Raw genomic sequence first — 20,880 nt, 5'->3', positions numbered from 1 at the left:
ATAGTAATTTTCCATCCTAGCTGCAATTCAGGCAGATAACTTGCTTTGAAAGTTCAATTAAAAAATATAGTTCTACTTGGGTTGTTATCCAGGCAAGAAAACTATGTTTCCAAGGCTGTTCACTAAAAAAAAGGATGTCATTAGACAGCACTAGTTTCTGGGAGAAGATGGTGTTTCTGATAGGTTCAAGAGAAGCTTAGCCCGGGTGCTGTTTGTCAAGATCAAGGCCTAACGAGCATTTCTAAGATCATAGTTGCAGCTCAAGGAGGGAAGAGGGGCATTACCACCACAGCAGGATGTAAATTTGGCATCTCTGCTTAAATATGAAAATTGTAAGAAAAAAAAATTACAGCTTATTACCATATATTACAAAGATAGCCTTCAATAAACCCTTTATTGAGTAGAGTATGTAGTAAAATTTAGCGTAATTCCATCAACTTCTAGGAAACTCACACCATATTTAATGTCTTTAAGATCTTTACTCATGTTGGTCCTGTCTGACCAACCTGATCTGCTTTTATGATCAGGTGACCTGCCTGGTGGATGAGGGGAAGGCTGTGGATGTGGTCTATCTGGACTTCAGCAAAGCCTTTGATACTGTCTCCCATAGCATACACACCTTGGACAGGGGCACTCTGTGCTAGGTTAAGAATTGGCTGATGGTCGAGCCCAGAGAATGGTGGTGAACGGTGCTGCATTCAGTTGGTGGTCGGCCACTAGTGGTGACCCCCAGGGATCAGTGTTGAACCCAGTCCTATTTAATATCTTTATTGATGATCTGGATGTGGAGATTAAGTGTACCATTAGCAAATTTGCAGATGACACCAAGTTGGGAGGGCTCTTCAGAGGGACCTGGGCAAGCTGGAGAGATGGTCTGATTCCAACGAGATGAGGTTCAACGAGGTCAAGTGCCAGGTCCTGCACTTTGGTCAAAACAACCCCCTGCAACGCTACAGGCTGGGGACAGAGTGACTGGAGATCAACCAGGTAGAAAGGGACCTGGGAGTTTGGATTGACAGGAAGCTGAACATGAGCCAGCAGTGTGCCCAGGTGGTCAAGAAGGCCAAAGGTATCCTGACCTCTATCAGGAACAGTGTAGCCAGCAGGTCCAGGGAAGTGATTCTTCTCCTGTACTCAGCACTGATGAGGTCATACCTGGAGTACTGTGTCCAGTTCTGGGCCCCTCAGTTCAGGAAGGATATTGAGGTGCTGGAGAGTGTCCAAAGAAGGGAAGCAAGGCTGGTGAAGGGGTTGGAGCACAAGTTTTATGAGGAGAGGCTAAGGGAGCTGGGGTTGTTCAGCCTGGAGAAGAGGAGGCTCAGGGGAGACCTCATCACTCACTACAACCATCTGAAAGGAGGTTGTAGCCAGATGGGTATTGGTCTCTTTTCCCAGGCAACCAGCAGTAGGACAAGAGGGCACAGTCTTAAGCTGTGCCAGGGAGGTTTAGGTTGAATACTAAGAAAAAAATTTTTACTAAGAGAGTAATCAGACATTGGAATGGGCCGCGGAGGGAGGTGGTGAATTCACCGTCCCTAGAGGTTTTTAAGAAGAAACTGGATGTGGCATTTAGTGCCATGGTCAAGTAAAAACGGTAGTGTTGGATCAAGGTTTGGACTTGATGATCTGGGAGGTCTTTTCCAACCCAGTTGATTCTATGATTCTGTTAATTTCTTTTTCTGGGGAAGGTAGTGATCACAAAGACATCCAGACAAAGAGGGGAATGTCATAAACTATGTTTCTGTAGGAAGTAAGATTAATTAAAAAAGACTCCAAAACTCCTTCTTTAAAGACACTGCATGAAATAGAGAATAACTGTGATTACAGCCTCCTATCATCTCCAAAGAATGAATTTGCCACATCTGCTAGGAAGTAAACAATAAACAAAAAGATCGGGAACTTAGAGGAAGAGAACTCTTGAAGTCTTTTTATGGAAAGAATGACTAACCTTGATTCTAGACAGTTTACATTTTTTAGTTTAGATATTTTAAACCTTAGTGGAAAAGAAGATATTCATGGAACTATGTACTTCTGTTACCTTCTCACAATGAAAATCATTCTCCATTGTATACTTATAATTTTATGTAGGTAAAAATTTAGCACACTTTGTACATGAATACAATTTATTGTTAACTGAGCTAAAATTTAAGAAACCCAGTACAATTCAAACAGTTCTCATTAATCCAGTTACAATAATACGAATAGTTACAGTATAATTTACTACAGAAAATTAATATTCTAGAGCAAAGTGTTATTCTGTAATAAGTAGAACAAGTACTTACCCTTTTCTCTAGTGCTGCACTCATTCTTCTAATGTTTCCATGCGTCTTACGAATGACAGTCATGTTCCTCAGTTAGAGAGGTGGTCTGTTGCCACAAAACACTGATAAAGTTTCCAGTTCTTCCCCACAGGACGTATGATATCTGTGGTGGTGGTCCCTTTTCACTGTCTTTGGGTTAGTTCAAGGCTATCTTTTTACTTCTTATTACAGTCTAATTCTTTGTCTTATGTTTACAGCCACAGATGAAAAGTTGCACAATTGTTTCTTCCAATCTCAGCGGACACAAAGTCATACTATGTTTTTTATGCAACATATGTTGATCATACGTATACCATACATGGCATTCAAAGATCTGATAGTACAACAGATCAGACAATGATCATACAACTGTTAACAGTTTGGAGAAAACGCAGTAGTATACTCATGTAAATGTGTCTCTAAACCTAGTTCTAAGGTTAATGGTTTGTCCATGAGATCACACAGTGCCTTGCCAGGTGAGCATGCTGATCAGATAACTGTTTATATGTGACCAACCCTTTTCACCACCTTATCTCTCAGTTTTTACATACTTCTTCTTCCTGAAATTATCTGTGTCTTTCCCTTTCCCCATGCTTCATTCCTCCCCTAAGCATCTCACAGTAAGTCTTAGGCAAGCCTAAAATTCTCTTCCCCTACAACCCATAATTTGTCCCATAGCCCTAGGTAGGGAATTCCTTGAGTCCCAAAGGTGCTCTGGAAAACTGCTTATCTTTTTGTTAGGCTTCAAGCTTGGACAATGAGGTAGAGTGTATTCTAGGACAGGTAATTTGCGTTCCTACCTCCCTTTGTGCCCCTGTGCTCCTTTGAAATTGTGAGATGGGCTTTTGTAGGGTAAATGGCTCCTGTGATGGGCTTGGAAGCAGCCTGGTAGGGTAATATTTGTGCTCCTCCACCTGTAGTTTTCTCTCTCTCATATTTTAGAGTGCATAAAAAAGTTTTTCTTATATAACTTAACACTATTCAGATAGAAAAAAAAGAATCTTTGGCTAAATGTGCCATGATCTTCAAACTACACATGAGTACAGATACAGATACGCGTATAGAATTAGCGATACAGAAAAATAGTTATGTCCCTCCAGGTTCATTGCACATACAGATGAGTAATGAACCTGGAGGGACATAACTATTTTTCAAGGTTTACTCAGAAAAAACAGTAGAGAACCTAGTACTTCAATATAAAGAATCAATTTTAGAGGTTACTAGATAGCATTCTAAGTAGACAAATGATACTCCAGATTCAGAACTCACAACTTTTCACAGGCTTTGTACAAAGGAAGTGATATTTATGCTATCTGTTTAATGCTTTGTTGAAAAAGATAACACTTGTCAATCAAGTCTGTTGAATTGTTGCAGCCTGAATTTTTGTTATTATCCTGGAGGTAGGATTTTCATCAAAAACAAAGATACATTTATGGTAAGAAGTGAGAAGAGGTTCTTTATGCTACCATCAAAAATCAGTTTCTTAGAAATTATGAAAAAAGAAGTTGGTTTTAGATGTGTTTAAATGTTAGTTTAGTATTTAAAAATGTATTTGATGGCAATATCTCTTTTTAGATATAAGTGTGTTGGGTTTGTTTTTGTTTTTTTTTTTTTGGTTGGTTGGTTTTTTAGAAACACCCTTGTCTTTTTTTTATTTTAAATTCCTCTTTAATACATTTAAAGCATATAACTTATACCAAACAGTTATTTGAAGTTGTCTGTCAGACAAACTTCTGGTAACTCAGTGGTGGTAGGGGGAGTGGTTTCCACTGTATAAATTTGGAAGCTTTCATTCCATCAGTCACTGGTAGAGTAGTGACATTTCTTATGAAACGTCCTATGTCAGACAGCAAAAGTAGTGTCTATTGTGGTGTCATACTCCTTTTCCTCTTAATTTTCATAACTTATGAGTTGGTGAGTTTACTTTGGCTTCAGTCCAGTTACCTACCAAACCGCTCTTCAATGGAACAAGAAGATGGAGACAATAATAATGGAGATAATAGGATGCAACAAAACTCATGGGTTCTGATAAACTCAGTTACCTAAAGCAAAAACAAAGTTTGTGTGCACACAAGTCAGTAACAAACCATAAGATTTTATTCTCTACTTTCTATCAGCAAGCCTTGTCCTATCACTTCCTGGGAAGCAGGGCTTCAGTACGTGTAGCAGTTGCTCCAGAAGGCAAACACTGAAAATAACAAATGCCTACCCCTGCCTTCCTCCTCCTTTCCCTTTACTTTTATTACTGAGCAGACGCCATATGGTATGGAATATCCCTGTGGTCATATGGGCCAGTTGCCTTGGCTATGGTCCTGTCCAAGATCTTGCCCACCCCAAGCACACTGAACAGGGGGGAATGTTGGAGGGACAACCTTGATGCTGTGCCAGCACTGCTAGTTGTAGCCAAGACACTGGTGTGTTACCAACACCTTTCCAGCTACCCGTACACAAAGAACAGCATGATGAGGACTGCTGTAGTGGATATTAACTCCATGGCAGCTAGACCAAATATACTTGAAATCCATACACTTTTCTGAATGTTACAATTATCAATTAAGCTTTTTACTGAAATTTCTGTCTAGATTATTATTATTTTTCAATGTTTGCATTATTGAGATGCGATTAATGAATCTTGTTTTACATCTCCAAATATGAAGAGGTTTATTCACCAAGGATTTTTAAGATTAAAGAATAAACCTATCCAATATCTCTACAAGATAGATGAACTCCTATAGAGCTGCAACTGTACAAGCCAGTAAAACTACTCTAATATTATCAGTAACACTGATATTAGACTATAAAGATTTATTGCTAGTTTTCAACAAGTTGTATAATCTTGTCAGGTTTTTTACCAGAGACCAAATTCAAGTATAGAGGATCTCAAGCTCTTGAAAAACTCATTCAAGTTTGGCTTTTATACAGTATGTAACTCTCACTGAATAGGAAGACACTACCCTAGAATCAAAAGTTCATACTGTTACTTTTGTTAAATGATGATGACTTTACTACAAGGATTCTAGATATTTTGTCATGTGATGAGAGAACAGATATATTGGTCACCAAACATTGTTTGTCTCTCAAGTGTGATATTGTGTGACAACATCTTATTTCAGAAGTCAATTTTTTCTGAACTTCATGTTTATTTTCTCAAGAAAACACTACTACAAAACAGATTCATATTGAGAGGACTAAATGTAAGACTTCTGACTGTTCCTTTATTTACTGACATGCAATTATATTTTAGACAATAGCATATAAGGAAACTACAACATTTGTAAACATTTTATTTCCACTTTTAGAAGGTAGACTAAAATATTTCAGAAGTGACATCTGTTTTACATATTTCCTACCCTCATGTTATTCTCATCCTGACTGATCTAATTTGTTTCTGGATATAATTGTACATTCATGATTGAAAAAAAAAAAAATAATGCAAAGAGGCATGACCATCATGCTATATAGAATTTAACACAAATGAAACTTTATGAGTTGCAGCTCAGGTATGAAGTCTATCCTCTTTAAGTAAAATTCAGAGGCAACACATATGATATAGTTCAAAACATATACTGAGTAGTTCAGAATGAATGATTTAGAACCTTACAGGTCTAACATACAAAGAAAAATATCACTGTCTACTGACAAAGGTATAAATGATTTTGTTTTTAAAATCTTCTTCTATATGATCATGTCTCCCATAGACATGAAGGAACAAGGACTAATACAAGAACCATAATCTTTTGTACAACACTTAAGAGAAACTTTTAGTCATATAGTCTATTAATGACCTCCTTATGAGTCACTAAAAGTTTCTTTTACTGTTGTCAGTTATAATTTCAAAAATATGTCTAATCACGTAGTAAAATAATCCATCAAATATTTCAAGAGAAAGAAGAGACATAATCAACTTTTTGGTAAGGAATACACATTTTCTTATGAGGCGAAGAAAAGCTAACGTAATATCAGATTGTCTGCCTGGAGGAAATCTTTAAATAACTAGATGAAGCTGAAGAATATATTTAGGTTTTGATAGAAGACTTCATGATATGAGGGCTATTAGAATTAAATGCTCATACCTTTACTAAAATAGAAATTAATGGAAATATGATATGATAGAACAACTATAAACAGTTCAGAAGTGCAAAACTATACAGGAAACATTTTGCATCAGATAGATTATTTTGATAACAATTGTCAGAAATTAGGTTGTAATAGTTTTAAGATAAATATAGAAAAATTAATTTAGCAATGAAACAAGTAAGATCTCTGTTTGTTTGTTTTTATGACAATTATGATGGCACAGAACAGGGGTGATGTCACAGGTTTTTCTTGCATCATGATCTGGGTCAGTGGCCTTTATTTCAACACATAATGGAAAATATATAAGCGCTGGTATTTTTTCTTGTTGTCATTGTTTTAGTGCTGCATTTGCTACTCTAAAATCTTGAGTATGTGACCTATTTCCTACAAACCTGAGGAGAAAAATCAATCTGTCATGTCAAATTTGTCAATTTAAGAGATTTTTTTAAATAGAGATATCTATGAAGATTTGTTATCAGTACAATATTACATTGTTTAATATATTCCCTAGGTACTCAATATTATATGGTAGCATGTAATTTGGATTTTCCATATCCACTGAAAAGACAATGAAAAAAAAGTTCAGCAGATTTGGTTATTTGAAGACAGAAAAAAACACCTTTTCAGATGAGACAATAAACTGTTATCTTTCTTGGTTGTTCACATTTTTTCATTTCTAATAAGCTTCACATCTGAAAGAAACTAAAAATACTCTAATTGTACTCCCACCTTATGCCAATATTTTACATTGCATTGAAGTTTGTATGGAAACATTAATGTAAGTTAGAGAGAACAAATAACAGTCAAATGTGCATGCTTTTCTTCTTTTGACAGGTTTCCTTACAGACCTTTACAAACAGAATGTTTCAAAGAATGAACAATCATTGTCTACTTTTTGAAATCTTTACAGCTAAAAGGTTAATTAATGGAATTGTGAAATTAGATTAGTTAGTAGGTCAGAGACATGTTTTCATAGTTCACTGTTAACTTGTCATTGACCAACATCAGTGACAGCAATACATGGATATCCAAAATTTCTTGTTGTCCTTCTCTTACTCCTTAGGATCCCTTTTGGACTGAAATATGTCCAATGCTTTTGAAAACAATACCGATGAGATACAGCAAGGAAGAACGGGTTTGGAAATGTAGAATATATCTCCTTTTGTTTTAAAGAGTCTTTAAGTCCCACTGTGCTGGTTTTGGCTGAAATAGAATTAATTTCCTTCTTAGCAACTGGTATGGTGCAACATTTTTGATTTGTGTTGAGTACAGTGTTGATAACACAGGATGTTTTGGTTATTGCTCAGCAGTGCTTCCACAGAGTCAAGGTCTTTTCTACTTCTCATGCCACCAGCGAGGAGGCTGGGGTTGCAGAAGAAGTTGGGAAGGGGACACAGCTGGGCCAGCTGACCCCAAGTGAGCAAAGCAATAAAAGGTGGGGGACAGGAGGAGGAGGGGGGAATATTCAGAGTGATGGTGTTTGTTTGTCCAAGCCTCCGTTACACAGGATGGAGCCCTTCTTTCCTGTGAATGGCTGACCACTTACCTGGCCATGAGAAGCAGTGGATGAATTCCTTGTTTTGCTCTTCTAGCAGCTTTTGTTTTACCTGTTAAACTGTCTTTGTGTCAGCCTATGAGTTTTCACAATTTTGCCCCTCCATTTGACAAATCTTATACCTTTTTATATAGAGATATCTGTATCTTTGCAAGCTGAAATATTTTCTTCATTGCATTTTTTTTTGTGGGTAACACAGGGAGTGTAATTCTGCCAACTGTAGGTGAACTGCAAAGGGCTTACCTGGACTGAATATATACTATGTAGTGGAAGCCTTTTAACCTTGACATTTCACACTTAAAGAATTCAGCATTTGTTATTGGAAAAAAAAAGAATGGAAGAAGATTGAAAACAAAAATAAATTGAGCATGGAAGTTAAGGAGAGTAAAATAGATGATGATAAGTACATTGTTCACGCATAAGATTTTTCATCTGGCTAGTAGCCAGTAACTGTAAAACACAAAATTGAATGGTATATCTCATAAGAGACAATTTCCCACTGAATTGCTGTTTACTTCAGATAGGTCTTTTCTAGTTTACTCTTTATAACTAATACCCTTAAGGTATCCTATTTCTCTCTGCCTTTTTAACTCAACTAAGATTTTTCTACATACTTAGTCATAAATCTAGTCACAATCTCCTAACGTTGTCAACAGCTGCTAAAAGCTTTGTTCAGGGTGCTCATATTAAATGTACTGATTAGTAACACTTGCAAATGCAGGTTGGCTTTTTTTTTATTTTTCCCTTTATTGATGTCTGTGTATACACAGATTGTGAGTGTTTATGTAGTGGAGAGAGATATAAAACAGATACAATAGCCATGTCTCTTTTTCTGTGTAAACAGTTCCAGACAACCTCACATTCCCAGTTTATATGTTTTCATTAGAACTTCCAGTTATGACAAGAGAACTGCTTTGTATTTTACAACTTTTGACTAAAAGTGTTCATACTTGTCATCTAGTTGAAGTGAAATGTGAAAACCTCTTAAAAGACATTATATTGGATTTACTGGGCAACTATGAAAGCCCAATGCTTTTTTGGTGTGTAAACTGTAGCTTCTGGAAGAGAGAAACACTCACAATGAATATCTCTTTCCTTTGTGTCCTGGTGAAGAGAACATTCTCTATCTACAGGATGGAAGAATTCAGTACTACTGGAATCTCAATTCCCACTGCTACTGAGGAGAGATATTCTTTTTATTCCCTCAAAAGCCTCCATGGAATTGTCATGAATTAGCATTTTGTGTGGCCGTGAAACTTCATCTTCCTATCTGTGACACCCATTGTTGTGAGTTTTAAGAGTTGTAGTTGTAATGTGCTGTCTTGAGATTAATATAGGAAGTGAATATTAAAATCTACCTATAATTATTTTGCCTTGCAGAATACCCATAGAGATCAAAGTTTCTTTACATAATGTTGCATACTATGTGGCACAAGACAGAGAATGAAAATAAGCAAAGGTAGAAGTAAAGATAGAGAGTAAGAAAAACAAAATAAGACTTTTTAAACTGGAGGACTGATGTATAGTCTAGTGACTAAGATGGGGGTCTAGAATTCACTTCTTCAGTGTCTATACCCAAACACCTCACTACCTCTGGTCTAGAATTAAGTCTCTCGTGCAACACCTTTCTTCCCTGCGTACCTGTGAAATAATAAACCCCTAGGTCTACATCTGCAGTAGAAGGTAAAGCACAGCCAGGAAATAAGCTGAAGCACTGGTTGTCTAATCATCTTCACTACTTAGCTCATTACCCATTTACTGCCTATGTTCCAGGCTCCTCTGACTACCTTTTTTACAAGTCATATATGTCTACAAAACACACTACTTAGTCCTTATTTGAGGGCTATAAGAGTGAAAATGTGAGATAGTGGTGTCATTTGACAACAGATCGGTCCCCTCCAGTATTTTTAGGTGGTAGACTAGATGTACACTTAAGTTTTGTACACGTTAGAGAATTAACTTTTCAAAAAATCAGGGCCTAGGTGAAAGCCAGGAAATTAATGGCATTAATTATACATTTTTTTGCAATGTGGAGATTTTTATAGATGTAAATAATTATTTTCATGTTTAATTTTATTTTATATGTCATGCTCTTAAAATTTGTAGTGAACAGTGTTAATTGTAACTCTCATATGATACCTTCATTTCAAAAAGTGCAGAATTTTGAATAACTATTTCAATTAGGATCTGACTACTAATGTGTGTTTCCATGATCGTGAGTCAGTATCACAGGATTTGGACATATATGTACCTCACGGGGAAAAGGAGAAACTACATGACAATAGGTTTTCATGAAAATATGATTAAAAGAGTTCAAATTAGTAATTCACTTATGGACTTGCTTAGTCATCTTTGAAGGAAGTACAATAAGAATAGATGAACACAAGAAATTACCACTATTGACGTAAATCAGTAGTCCATCCAGCTCAACATTGTGTTTCATACAAGAAGCTACAGAAAAGAGCATCACTTCTTCAAACCTTTTCCATGCTCTTGTAGTCTTGGGCTGAGGAGGTTAAAGCATACACAGTTTCCCCTTCCCTTTAGCATTTATTCATGGCTGATGTTATCCACTCTATAACAAAGATTTAAATACCATGCAGAAAGGAACAAATTTGAAATTAGGAGGGACTGTTCTTTGCATCATTTGATACAGTCTAAGACTATAAGAACTGTCTTCTGTCACATTTTGTTACATTTTTTCTCATTGTCTAAAAGTCACACATACATATAAAACATATGTTATACTATAGTACCTATGCATAGTAGTAAAGTATAGCATATAATAAATATACCATGCATATAGTGTGCATACAGGGTAGCATAACATAGCATAGGATATTCAGTTGGAAGGGATCTACAATGATCACGCTGTACAATTGCCTGAAAATTTCAGGGCTGATCAAAACTTAAAGCATGTTATTAAGGGAATTGTCCAAATGCCTCAAACACTGTCAGGCTTGGGGCTTTGACCACCTCTCTAGGAAGCCTGTTCCAGTGTTTGACCATCATCCTTGTGGTAAAGAAATATTTTCTAATGTCTGGTCTGAACCACCTGTGACATAGCTTAACTGTTCTCACATGTTCTGACACCAGACTCCAGGGAGAAGAGATCAGTACCTCCTTCTCCACCCCTTCCTCAGGAAGCTGTAAAGAGCAAGAAAATCACCCTTCAGCCTGCTTTTCTCCAAACTGGACAATTCCAAATTCCACAGATGCTACTCACAAGACATTTTTTTCCAGATATTTCACCGTCTTTTTTGCCCTCCTGTGGATGCATTCAAATACCTTAACATTCTTCCTAAGTTGTGTAGACCTGAATTGCACGCAGCATTGAAAGGGAGGTTGCAGTAGCACTGTATACAGCAGATTAATCACCTTTTGACTGACTGGTGATGCCGTGTTTGATGCACCACACTATATAGATATCAACTACACATGCAGATAGACATTTTATGATATTTATACTATATATACACTACACAACTATCATATATACTATAAGCTAAACTATACATGCTGTACTAGTTACACATTACTCTGTGTACTGTTCTACATAGAATAGTATACATTGGGTAAAGGAATGGTTTATGGTCAGAGCTCAGAATGCAGGGAATAAGGCTACATCTGGCTGGCAACTGGTCACCAGAAGCATTCCTTGGGATTCAGTTCCAGGGACTGTTGTAATTCTGTTCAGTATTTTTACCAATGAGCTGGATTCTGGAGTTGAATGCATTGTTAACAAGTTTGTTGCTGATACCAAATTGGGTATTGTCCCTGCCCATGGCAGGGATGTTGGAACTGAAAGATATTTGGGGTCCCTTCCTACACAAACCATTCCATGATTTTACTGGAGGTGCTGTTGACTCTCTCATGGGACAAAATGCCTTACAGAGGGATCTAGCTATATTGGAGCATTGGGGAATCAATAATGGAATGAAAATTAGCAAACCAAAATGCAGTATGCTTCACTTAAGATGGTTTTATGACAGGCACAAGTATAAACTGGGAGAGGAACGGCTGGAGAGCAGCCTCACAGAAAGGGATCTGGGGATGCTGGTCAGCAGCAGGCTCAATGTGAGTCAGCTTTGTGCCCTGGCAGCCAGGAGCACAACACCTATCCTGAGATACAACAAACACAGTATTACCATGGGGTCTATTGAGTGGGCCCAGAGAAGGGCCACTGCAATGATCAGAGGTCTTGAATACCTCTCCTATGAAGAAAATCTGAGAGGGTTTGGGCTGTTCAGTGCAGAGAAGATCTGGATCTCTGGAAAGATCTGATTACTGCCTTTCAATACTCAAACGGGGTTTAGAAGAAAGACAAAGAAACACTTTCTACAAGGCCTGTAGTATGAATAGAAGGGACAATGCTTTTAAACTTTAAGAGGGTGGGTTTAGACTGTCTATAAGGAAGAAATGCCTTATAGGAAAGGTGGTGAGACACTGGAACAGGTTCTCTAGAAGAATTGTGGATACCCCGTCACTGGAAGTGTTCAGGGTGAAATTGGACTGAGCGACCTGATCCAGTGAAAACCAGCCAGGGCGATGTGGTTGGACTAGATAATCTTTAATGGTCCCTTCCTACCCTAATCATCCTAAGGTTCTGGGATATCCTTAATACCAATGTGAAATATTTGATTGACATTTGTCTGGAGCATTCACCTCAGTTTAAAAGGTATCATTTATACTTCAAAGAAAAAAAAAATCAGAAACCTTGATAGATATGAGGGAAATTTTACCATAAGAACTGATCATTATGTTATGTCTTTAAAACACTTAAAGCAGTCAATGGAAGAAGAAATTATACATATGTAGATATAGGTATGTGTATGTATAATTCTCTCTAGAAATCGGTCTCTTATAGGGACCATATTTCATGTAAATCCCTCACAGTGACTGGTTAAATTCTAAGATTTTCAACACTCTAAGATTTCAAAAGAGTTAAAAATGAAACCTGAATTTGTCAATCTATGAAAAGACAGGATTTAACCTCTCCTTAGTCCTTTTCCAGCCACCTGCCAGTCTCAGTACAAAAACCAACACAAAATGTAACACACTTTCATATCCATGGAAAGCCTTTATAAAGATTAAAGCTTTGCATTACCTTTCCCTCATGAAAAAAAAGTCCATTTTCCCTCTGAGATCTTTTATAACTGATTTCTATTGTGTGATAGATTTCTTTTTCAATGGCTGTGAGTCAGACTATGGTTTCTTCTAAAACTGCCCTCCCCCAAATATGAAGCAAAACTTGTTAAAATTAAATAGAGGTAGCTACAAACTGACATCTGTGTCAATGTGAAGAACAAGGACAAACTTTTTATGGCTCTCTTTTAAGAAAAGAAGAACCTTTTTTTCCCCTGGAATCCTGAGAGCACTCTAAAGGCTTACCTATGTAGCTTTTCTTTCTAAATGAAAGATGAAAGTGCTGCAGGGGAAATAATCAATGTCCTGTAAAAGAATAAATAAATAAATAAATTCTTAATTGGGAAAATATTCAAGACAGAAGCTAAAACTATGTATATACCCTCTAAGAGGCAACATTTCATAGTGTAGTCGGTAGTTGGCACCATATTTGTATTTTTATACATATAGTACTCACTTTTAAGTAGCTCAGAAATTAAACATCTCTGTGTATAAGTACTGAAAGTATAAATACTACCTATAAATAGAAGCTATTCTTATCTTTGTCATCTGAACAAAGACTGATATACTTCAAAGGTAGGCTGTCAAGTATTACACTCCATATGAGTAGCTGTGAGTATGAATAAATCTTATTTTTCAGAACACTATATGGTACTACACAAGGCACAATATGAATTGCAAGAAGTGAAGTTGCAATTACAAGAAGCTGTTTTGCAGTAACAACACATTACAGACATTTAAAAGACAAAAACTCTTTTTACTTAAGGTATTAGAAAATAATATTTTACATGAGACATATTTTGGTGAATTTTGAAGCTTAAGTTTAAAATAAGCGTAATTTAATTGAACGTCAACTAAACACATGCAGTCACATCTAATTTGAGATAGAATATAGGATATAACATGCTTTAAATCTATGCTAATCTTAATAGTACTGATATTTTCTTTAGTGAAAACTACACATCTGCAATGTTTTTTCCCTATATCATCTTTCATCCAGGAGGTAAACTTTAGGAGTATGAAAATGAATCCCAGAAAAGTTTTTCACCCAGAAGGTGGTTGAGCACTGGAACAGGCTCCCCAGGAAAATGGTCGCATTACCGAGCCTGTTTAAGAAGTGTTTGGGCAATGCTCTCAGGTACATAGAATGACTCTTAGAGTATCCTGTGCAGGGTTAAGAGTTGGACTTTATAATCCTTGGATGGATCCTTGGTTGGAATGTCTCTTCCAACTGAGGACATTCCATGATTCTGTGGTTCTATGATCGCTCCAAACACTTTAAAGATCAAAGACAACTACTCCTTAAGAGTATGTAGTATCAGCACACTTTCATTTCTAATAGGTATGACAGAAGAGTGTTGAAAGAACTATTTGTCAAACAGAATTTTATAAATAATTTTTGTTTCCTTTAAATGAAAAAATTCTTAAGAAAAAAAATACTTTTCTACAGGAATGCTTTTATTTTTAATTAAAATAAGAGCTAAAATTTAGTCGTTAACTCCTCTCATTAGGTCATATTTGCTTGCGTTCCTTAACTCTTCTTTTGCATAGATTTCCAAGACAAGTACCTCTCTCAATAGATACCATTTCCATGTGACAGCCATGAATCGGCTCAAGAATCATTGAAATATTCCACAGACCTAGGCTATAACTGTATACAAGAGGAAAAGAGGGTTTGGATGACAAAATCATTGTTACTTCATAGTAAAAGTTAAAAACTGAAGTGTAAGAAACCTTCTTGATTAAAAACACAAATATTTTTACTGATATTTAGATTAATTAATTAATTAATTTTAATTTTTTTACAAGAAAAGAATTATCATTTTTACAAGAAAGAAAGACTAATTTTCCCATACCAATAAAATCTTGTCTTTATGTCCATATATTGCCAATTATTTTAATAAGACAACAAAATACTGTATTATTGAATTCCTTTGGTTATTAGAATGAAATTATTTTGAACTCATATTTGACACCTCAAAGTCTGATGCTAAATCTGGTCAAGTCATTTCTGGCTTCCATTACATTCATGTAAAAAGAGAGAGTGCAATCATTCTGGTAATATTAGACAACTTTTTTCATGACTAGAAAAGCTACCATCCAAATATGCCTTTCTCTTTTCATTGTCTGCAAAGGAAGCCTCTGGGAATCATCTTAGAAGCAGACATTCCAGTTTCAGTTTTCTAAAACTAGGGTAAATGAAACCTACCCTAAGCACCACTCGGAGGTCACCCTACTAGATACTGAATAGATTTAGTCCTGCCTGGCTTAAAAAGTCAGATGGCAACATACCCTCAGGAGTTTAGATCCTTACACAGTGCATCAAATGTTTTTTCTGGATCTTACTACATGCTTGTATTTGCTTTAGAAACACTGTTATTTGTCATTCAAGTTTTTATTTTGTGTGCTTAATTAGAAAAAATAGTCAGTGAACAGTGGTATTTTCTGTTAAAATATAATTGGAATACTAAAGCAAAAAACAATCCATCAAACAAAACAGACAATTACCCAACCCAAATCAAACAAAAAAATCACTTAGCCAAAAGGAATTGTTTTGATAATCTGATATTATTTTAGGCTATGTCTAATTAGACAGGTATTTTGTTGCACTTTTAAATACAAGTCTTGTTTAATTAAGAAACTTTTGATGTATGTGATGTTTCTTTTAACAATATTTCTAGACAAGTATCTTTTAAAATACAATTTTTCAAATAAGAATTTTATTTTGTAATAACAAATAATCAGCATGTTGTATAAGCAGATTGTAGGCATATAATGCATTACAAGGTATCTTGGTGAATGGGCATCTAACAATGGTAATTATTAACACATTGACTCTTATCACTCCAGTACATGGGTATCAGGCCTGTTGTCTTTATGTACAAGGTTCTCATTCTGCCAATTGAAAAGCATTCTAGAAAAGCATTTGTGCATGTTCATAGTTCCACTATCCTCATTTAGTCATTTTCAGATACATCAGACTTGGCATAAATCACGTGTTAAAACTCAAAAATATCTAACATCTTCAAAATTTAACGCTCAGTAATATGGGTTATAATCAGTTTTCAATTATTTATTGTTTAACTCAGTCACATTAAAAAGCAACTCCTTCTATGCATCCTTGGAGGAAATAAACTGGATACATACTTTAAAGTGAGAATAGTAGAATATGAACAGAAACAGAAACCTGTTCTAGACTTCTGGGGCAAGAGACAGCATTTTACATTCCAGCTAATATCTAATCTCTTTCAATAATAGTGAAAGTGTTATCTAAACTAGACAATAGTAACAACAAGGAGAGAAAATAACTCATCTGTGGGTTATACAACTTAAATACCCTCAGACGTCTCCAGGATGAAGGACCACTGCCTCCCTAAGATCTTGCTCTATGGTGAACTTGCCACTGGCTACCGCAAGAGAGGAGCCCTGAAGAAAAGAAACAAGGACTCCCTGAAACAACATCTCAGCCCTGGCCATATTGATCAACATAACTGGTCTACTCTGGCCTCCAGTCGGGAGGTCTGGAGACACATCATCTATAATGCTGTTGATGCTTTTGAGAAAGCACGCAGGATCACTCTCGAGGAGAAAAGACAACACAGAAAGAATCGTGTCTTGCAGAATATACCAACTAAGGAGTCTTTCTACTGTGCCTTTTGCAACCGGACGTGCCTATCTCGTATTGACCTTTTTAGCCACCAACGCACTTGCAACAAATGTGGGTAGAACCGTTCCCAAATCTAGCCATGACCCTCAGACAAAAGAAGTATTTCAACAGAAGTCTTATGGCATGAAAATATGCACTTTAACCATTAAGCCAGAAAACATTGGACAAGGAGACCACGTGTATCGCAACTTCTGAGAAATATCTGTATGCATGCTAAGACCCTTAACGTCAGGAGATGGATCATGAATCCCAAATGGAGAGAGAAGTTTTTTTCCAGACCACAATAAAGTACCTCTCTTTAAGAAATGGTGTATAAGACCTGCAGCTCTTCTCTGCACTTTCTGCTCACAAATTTATTCTGCTTAGTTCAGCAGGCTGGCTTCATGAGTTACCTTAGGTCTGCGACAGTCCTCAAGCACACTGAAAAGTGTTTGGGCACTGAACAGAGAGTACGTATTTTAACCTTGTGGCAAATATATAAAGAAGAAGAAATTGTCACATCAGCATTTTAAGACCTACCTCCAATCTCAAATGCTTTATTATCTCATAGAAAATGAATGACCCAAGGATGATGAGGGAGCTGGCAGAAGAGCTCACCAAGCCGCTCTCCATTATCTACCAACAGTCCTGGCTCACTGGGGAGGTCCCAGATGACTGGAAGTTGGCAAATGTCACGTCAATCCACGGAAAGGGCCAAAAGGAGGACCCAGGAAACTACAGGCCCATCAGCCTGACCTCAGTGCCTGGCAAGGTTATGCAGCAGATCATCCTGAGTGCAATCACACAGCACGTACAGGATGGACAAGGGATCAGACCCAACCAGCATGGGTTTAGGGAGGACAGGTCCTGTCTGACCAACCTGATCTCCTTTTATGATCAGGTGACTCACCTGGTGGATGAGGGGAAGGCTGTGGATGTGGTCTATCCAGACTTCAGCAAAGCCTTTGAAAGCCTATTTATGCTACTGTCTCCTGTAGCATACTCCTGAAAAAACTGGCAGCCCATGGCTTAAGACAGGGGCACTCTGTGCTTGGGTTAGGAACTGGTTGGATGACCGAGCCCAGAGAGTGGTGCTGAACGGTGCTGCATCCAGTTGATGACCAGTCACTAGTGGTGTCCCCCAGGGATCAGTGTTGGGTCCAGTTCTATTTAATATCTTTATTGATGATTTAGATGAGGGGATTGAGTCCACCATCAGCAAATTTGCAGATGACACTAAGGGGGAGTGTTGATCTGCTGGAGGAGGGCTCTTCAGAGGGACCTGGACAGGCTGGAGAGTTGGACTGATTCCAACGAGATGAGGTTCAACAAGGCCAAGTGCCAGGTCCTCCACTTTGGCCACAAAAACCCCATGCAGCACTACAGGCTGGGGACAGAGTGGCTGGAGATCAGCCAGGCAGAAAGGGACCTTGGAGTTTGGATCTACAGGAAGCTGAACATGAGCCAGCAGTGTACCCAGGTGGTGGCCAATAAGTTCATAATTTATTTTTTGCATTGTTTACTTTTTTACCCTTAATTTTTGGCTCCATTGTGGTTACCAGAAGTGCGTTACTGCACATACAATGTTGTCTGTACAATGGAATAGAAGTCTTTTGAAACAGACACAGCTATCACTGACACTAGAGAGATCAAGATCAAATCTTAACAGCTCAGACAAAGCCAAAAACATAGACATAGCTTGAGTTCAGCAGGCTTTGAATCAGGCTCAAATGACCATGTTTTTCCATCTTCATCTTTTTCAGGAAACCCATCTGGTTCTGTGGTATAGTAGATGACTGGGGGAGGTCAAAATGTGAGGAGCTCAAGTCAGTGCAGAAACATCTTCTGAGCCCCAGGAAGCCCCGGGTCAGCACTGTACAACTCCACCAGTCTCTTATGCAAAGAAGTTAAAGCAGCTCAAGGTAGTAGTTGAGCAGTGGTTAGAAAGAAGTACAGTTGCATCTTCCTTATTTCTTATGGATCGGAAAAAGAGATGTTCATTTAAAGTATGTGTAGAAGAAAGAATGTGCTGGATGCTATTTTGATGTACTTATGTAAAAGCTGTATTTACACATTTTGCAGGTTTATCTGAATTGATTTTTTTTTTTAATGTGAACCTCTCTAACACTAAAACACCTTATCATGTTATACCATCTTTAGAGACTTTATCAGTATCAAAGATATGAATATACTATCAGTCTGACTGCAAATATTTTTATTGTGCTATAGTCACTAAATGCACTACTAGATTGTCAAAACAAAATCATATAGAACCTTTGGTTTAAGAGTCTTGTTAACAAATCAGATCAGGTTCAACCAAGGGTCTGTAAAGCTTTGAAGAGAACATTAGCGCTTTTTGGGGGGTAATTTCTGTGTTTTATACATGTATTTTGAAATAGCAGAAAATAGAGAATATACCAAAGCATTTAAAAGATATACACAAAAATAATCACTACATCATAAACTAAAAGATGTAAAAGAAAGAGTCAGAGATATTTCATACAGGAAAATCTTCCAGGTAATCACCCAATGAGACAGAATTGTGGTATTTATGAACAAAATTAATACTACTTATATTATGGTAACATCTAGTTCTACAAATCTGTGATGATCTGTCCTTTTAACATATTCTGTACAAACTCATACTAGCTGAAAGGAATGATATAACTGAATGAAAATGATATAACTCTCAGGAAGAGAAAGAAGGAAAAGGAACAGGAAATAGCAAGTAGAAGGGAAAGAAAAGGAAACTTAAGCGTGTAACAATATCTTTATTTACCAAATAATTCCAAGTCTAATATTAAGTAATCTGTTCGAGGTCACACATATGTGAGAAGTTTTTTTAAATCTAACTACAGGTTCCATGAAGGATCTAGAAATGATATTCATATCTGTTGGAAATCTTCCCATTAAGATGTCACTCGTTTTTCTTTTTTCACGGTAGCTTTCTTCTCTCTTTCTGTAGGTTGACTTTCAGGAAAACTGTTTTTTTATTTCCTGTTTCACTATTTGGGTTGAGGGGTACAATCACAAAGATTTTTTGTGACTCTCTCCCAAGCCCGTTACAATTACGGTTCTTCAAAGCAATGAGCTGAAGGCTCAAAGACTGCCAAAAGTGGTGACAGCTGCTTCAACTACTTTCATCTCCCTGTCTCTGGAGCACAGTCTTCTCTGAGGTCTATCTGACTTAGTATAGTTTTAAATGGTTTTGATACATATCTATCTACGTTTTAAAAAATTTCAAATTATCAAACCAAAACAAAATCACTTCTTCCTGAGATAAATGGAAGAGCAAATGCAATGATTTTTTTCTTTTAATGTGAGTGGCATTCACTTCTCTGGTGAAAATTTTTTTCAAAATCAAAGCCTCTGTGGTGTGAAGTGGTAAAATTACATAGATTTATAAAACCACAAATTCTCTTTACTCTTGGGGTGAAGTCTCCCTTACTTTGGAAATGGAACATTTAAACAAGTAAATATCTAAATCCAAAATTGTCATGCCTACTCATCTGAAGTGAAAGGAGATTATATTAAAGCAGGCCTTAGAGTTAGTATTACTAACTCTATTATAATAGTGTTTCCAAGTTAGAAATCCTGAACAGCATAGAATCTGCTCAAAAATCCAATTTAAGAAGTCATATAACACACAAAATGTAGTTGGGGCAGTTGTATACTTCTGGAATGATTTTGATGAAAGATTGTGAAATACCTTTAAACAAACCCGACAGATTGAAATATCTTTTTGTACAATGAAAACCTGAGCTTCAGTTTCCCTGCATGCATGAAGGATTGCAAATGTGCATTTCTCGTCCTCATTACAATCACTTAAGCACTAAATTGGAGGCTGTCAGTTAGCTAAAAGAAACGGTAGTAACATTTTTACAGAACCATAGAACAGTTTGTGTTGGAAGAGACCTTAAAGATCAGCTACTTCCAATCCCACTACCACAGGTGGGGACACCTTTCATTATACCAGGTTACTCAGAGCTCTCTTTCTGTTTGAGTCTATTATCCGTTTTCCTGTCACTACATGGTCTTGTAAGTCTCTCTCTGTCTTCCTTGTAGGCTCCCTTCAGGTACAGTAAGGCTGCAATTAGGTCAACCAGAAGCCTTTTTTCCAGGCTGAAAAAATCCAATTCTCTCTTTCTGGTTAGAAA

The sequence above is a fragment of the Corapipo altera genome, unplaced genomic scaffold (assembly GCF_003945725.1).
Source record: "Corapipo altera isolate COAL_440 unplaced genomic scaffold, ASM394572v1 0, whole genome shotgun sequence".
NCBI classification, from domain to species: domain Eukaryota; kingdom Metazoa; phylum Chordata; class Aves; order Passeriformes; family Pipridae; genus Corapipo; species Corapipo altera.
This window is presented reverse-complemented; position numbering follows the sequence as displayed.